The sequence below is a fragment of the Phocoena sinus genome, chromosome 12 (assembly GCF_008692025.1).
Source record: "Phocoena sinus isolate mPhoSin1 chromosome 12, mPhoSin1.pri, whole genome shotgun sequence".
NCBI lineage: Eukaryota > Metazoa > Chordata > Mammalia > Artiodactyla > Phocoenidae > Phocoena > Phocoena sinus.
The window spans coordinates 33,716,847-33,721,895 of record NC_045774.1 but is presented as its reverse complement, the minus strand read 5'-3'; the positions used below and the strand labels follow the sequence as shown (position 1 = coordinate 33,721,895).

General features: G+C 35.7%; 1 pseudogene; it reads left to right on the top strand.

The window, feature by feature from the left end:
- The first annotated feature begins 3,277 nt into the window (after positions 1-3,277).
- On the top strand, positions 3,278-3,447 carry LOC116763843 (annotated as a pseudogene).
- The last annotated feature ends 1,602 nt before the right edge of the window (positions 3,448-5,049 follow it).

Below are 5,049 nucleotides of genomic sequence, written 5' to 3'. Positions count from 1 at the left end.
GCCACAATCTTTCCTTTGTAAGCTCTGTGGAAAACATCTAATTGGCAGGCTGTTTTTAGATACATTTTCAAAGATTTTCCTTTTTCCAAGTCTGTTCTTAATATAGTGCTAGCACAGGATGTCAACAGCCCATCTTATTATCATGTCATTCTAGTATCTTAACTAATAGACCCCTGGGAGGAATGAGTTTATTCTTTTGAAATTCTATATATACTTCCTTCCTTAATTTTATCTAAAGTGTAAACTTGTATACAGATCATATCTTGTCTTTTGTATTCTATGTAGCACTCCTTTGGCTTTAGAGAAAGTTTAGAAGAAATAATGATGGAGGATATTTTAAATGGTAGTAGAATTAAAGTTGGATGAAAGATACAGGCTGAGTGTGAAAGGGCTTAAGTAGATAGTTTAATAAGAGGGAAAGATGGGACTCTGTCTTCAGAGGAGACTTCTTGGAGAGGCAGACTATTGTCTTTGTCAGAGACAATGGGAACTAGGAACATTAATTCAGACTGACACAAGACACTGAACAAAGCTGTGATTACGTTATTTGTAAATTGACATACTGTGTTTTTTTCCACTGTCCTTAGGAAGTTGACATTTTATTTTAAAATACTCATCTGAAAATACCTACTACTGAATATCTACTTTTGCTCACTAGAACCCATTACCTTTCTCTCTTAAATTTTTTTTCACCCTGCTCCCAGTTTTAGGGTTTATATTTTGAAAGAGATGAGCACCCACCTAGACCCTTACATGGCTATGATCCAGGCCTAGACAATGACTTTATTCAATTCCTGTGCCTACAGAACATGGTTTTCCGGGGAGGGTGGGAATCACACCTTGCAGAACAATCCTAGGGTTGAACTATTGAAAAGGAGGAGGTCTTTCCATTGTGGTTGCTGAAAGTAGAAAATGTAGCCTGGAGTTGCTAGCAGCTATTTTGTTACTCCCTGGGTAAGCTTGACTGAAAGAAGCCCACGCAGAGAAAAGCAGACCTGAGAGAAGAAGAGAGACCAAGTCCTTATCAATATAGTTCGAGGCACTGGATCTAGAGCCTTTTGAATGTTCAGTTTCTTAAGCCTATAGATTATCCTACCCCCTTTGTTTCCCACAAGCCACCATGACTTGCCTTTTTCTGTTACTCATAACTGAAACAGTCCTAGGTAATAAAATATGTTTTACCTCCATACCCATAGAGGAGCTTGGGTGCTTCTATATTTCAAATGCTGAGTATTCTATCCAGAATCCACTTCCTTTCTGTCTTGCTTTACCCTGAAAAGAGGGCAGTGAAGGCAGGCATGAGTGGCCAGCCAACCAGGCATGCTATACAAATAGCTGCCATGGGTCATCTCTCTTATGCTGATAGCATAATAATAAATACTTCCTTCCCTTGTTAGGGAACAAGGTGGACTTATCTTAAACTAGAATTTCTTCTGTAGTGAATAGCTGTGAAAAACTGGTATTTGAAAGAGAGATCACTAACAATACACTTTAGTAGAGCCCAGGATGCTGCAAAGGGAAAGGAACAAAATGACACTTTTACTTTCTAGGCTGGAAGACTAGTGTAGAAATTGTTGCCTTATTGCCTTCTTCTTTCCATGTAGCATGGCTGGTGTTGCAGAGGATCATGGATGCTAAACACTGGTTCTTGCTAAACTTCAAAGAAGTGAATAAGAGAAAGAAACAGCCCCCAGTGAAAAGTCATGGTGATATCCAAAGTTGAGTTCTGTCCCTGGAGGGGAATTTTTTATGAGATACTGGGATATTATAGTACTATTCTGGTGGTTTAAAGAAAAATAAATAGATTCATAGCTGTAGACATTAATTATATTAGATGATATACATCATTTGTAATACTAGGACAGAAAGTATCATATTTTCTTTATTAATTTTCAAGTTGTTGAATCATTTTTTCTTCTCAGGACTTAGCATGAAGGCCATTTCTGTACTGGCAAATAAAATGTGAAATTGAGAAGGCTCGAAGTCATTTGACAGTAGGGAAAGTGTTAGATTTTTAACTTGGTAGCAGATTTAATTTTATCATTTTTAGAAAATTTAAAAATATATATCATGTAAATTGCACAAATCATAAGTGAAAAGCTTGATGAACTCCCACAAAGTGAACATGCTGGTGTAACAAACACCCAAATCGAGAAACACAACATGACTGGCACCCCAAACTTCTCTGCTCAGTTACTGTGTCCCTCCTTCCTCACCAAACGTAACTGCCATCTGATTTCTTACACGTTGCTGACTGTAGATTAGTTGTTGTCTGAGATTTGGAATGGCAGAATGGCCTACTGAAATGTGAGGGAAGTTCCATGGATGGACTTAAGCCTAAAACTGCATGGATATTTTTTACAACAGTACCTATTTTTCCTCCAGCCCACACAGGAACCCACCCATACCTACTCCACTGTCCCTCTAGAATATTTTTTATATTAAATTTTCAATCTTGCAGTTGGATGATTTAAGAGACTTTGTCATAAGAGTTATACAACATTATGTAAGGTTGCCATGGGGGAGTCTGGGTCAAGTAAACACCTGCAGTAGCCATGGGAGAAAGGGCTAAGGTGGAGGCAGCCTTGTCCTTTTCTCTCTTGCCTTACTCCATAACTTCCATGGATTACTCTTTTAATAAGAGAACAAAGGAAAAGAAATATGTCTTAAAGAGTTTCATTTAAAGTCTCTTGCTTCATTCTTAAACCCTGCTTAATCTCTCCTGATTTTGACTTTAAGGAATACAGATCTCTGTTGGCATTTTCTATTTGCCTTCTGAGGCCCAGAAATTGGACACAAGTAAAGAGGGTAAGAGATAGTTCAGGAGCACTGGCCAGTGTATGCTCTGGACAGATGGGTTAACTTGCTTTGGAAGAATAATGGTCATTCCAATGTGCTGCTGGGTTCCAGAGTGTGGTATTCTGTGTCTAGATAGACTAATCTCTTGGTCATTTTTCAAAGAGAATACTGAATGTTTAACAGAACCCACTACACATGCAGGTGTATCCTCTCCAAACTAATAGATGTTACTCATCATGCTGGGATATCGAACAGATTTGACTTTTAGAAGCATAGAGAAATGATTTGGCTTAAAACTAGAGATGCTGGATTATATAATTACTCATAGCATTAAGCAAATTTAAAATTTTTAAAATGTGCCTTGAAGAATATTTTACTCTTTTCAATAAATAATAATCCATGAACACTAACAGTGAGAATCTATGAATTTTGCAATTTTCAGAGCAGTTATTTCAGTTGGATTTAAATGAGATATTACATTGCTTCTCTGTCTTTTGGCTAATATCAAGTGTAGTATCTCTTATTATCAGTTTAATAAAAGGGATATTATGCTGCATAAAACCCTCAAAATATTTTTATGTAGTAGTGCCATGGTTTATTATGTAGAGCTCATTTAAAGGCACCCATGCAACATATTAAATTACCTTCTTATAATCTTATATATTATAGGTATTTCTTCTTCCAATAAGTAATTATTGAAAAATAATGAGAACTGTTGAGAGAGTGATTTTAAGAGTTTAATAAAGAAAGTCTCTACCCTTAGAAGCTTGCAGTCTTCTTGAAGATAGGGATTCTGAGTCTGTGTGTATTGGGTTAGTGTCATCCTTGCCTAAAATGGTGTGTGGAAAACAGCAATAATGGGAAGGAATAGTGTGTATTTGAGGGAGGAGTAGACAGGTCAGTCCAGTTGAGTGCTATGTGTATGTGTGTGTGTGTATGTGTGTGTGTGTGTGTGTGTGTTTATGAACCAGGTGTAAAATAAAGTAGGAGTCATAAAATTGGGTATATTGTAGATAGTCTTACATTGTAACAGATGCAATTGTACTCAATATAAATGGTGAATGAATGAATGAAAAAGAGTCTTGAATACCTAGTAGAGGATTTGAGCCTTCACCCTGTAGGAACCAAGGAAATATGAGTATAAATTGTTTCCCACTCTGTGACCAGAAATGCTAGAGTTCCTCTGATGGACAGAGCAAAGTTGCAAGTTCTTAGATGGATGAGAACTGAAACTTTTCAGCTTTAAAGAGAGAATCCTACTCAACATTGTACATATTTAAATTTATGTAAAGTTGCCTACAGGCAATGGAAGGAGTTAGCCAAATAAATGATAAAGAAACTTCAAAACATCTTGTACTTGGATATAAATTTGGTGGTTCCATATCGTATGGACTATAACCAATCCGTCTTTCCCAAGCCTAATAGCACTTTTTTTTCCTGTAACAAATTATACCAGCAAGTGTTGTGACAATATCAACTGTTGCTAGAGTGATAAAACCAAAAGGCCATCTAAAAAACATATATGTAAAAAAAATTTTTTTTAAATGTAAATATATACACCAAAATTATATATATAGCTATATATATAAGTGCTATGCACACACACTTATTAACTAGATTTTTTAAAATTCCATGAGATGAAATTGTGAAAACTTAAAAAAAATTACTTCATTAGAGTTTCTGGGTTTTTTCTTTTTTAAAAATTCAATTTATTTAAACTAAACAAAAAATTCAAAAACCGCTCACCCATTTTTTCTACCCCCAACAATCAGAGTTTCTGATAGGAATCCAGATTTCATAAGTATTTCCTTGAAGTCAGATCTATGCCTTTTAAAATATAAACCAATTATTTTATTTAGTTTCTTTTGATTTGTTTTATTTTAATTTTATTTTTAGTAATGAATTCTAACAAAATGATCCACTTGGTTGTGCTTGTGGCACAGCTGATGTCAGCATATTACTAGCCAGCTGTAGATGACATATCTTGATGTCCAGTCCTGTCACTACATTGTTCCCATCAACACTGTTACCAAACACGAGATGGTCAATGGGAGTCATTTATTTTCTGCTTGTTATCATCTGCATAATTTATTTACCCCCTAGATGCCATCTTTGTAAATAGTGTTGGGTTCTATAAACTAGAGTGGGCAGGTGGCTTATTGGGAAACATTCGCCAGTCTTACTTAAGTATATAACAAATCCTAGTGTAAGAGAATTTAGATGTTTCTGTGGTCAGCATGAAATTTTGCT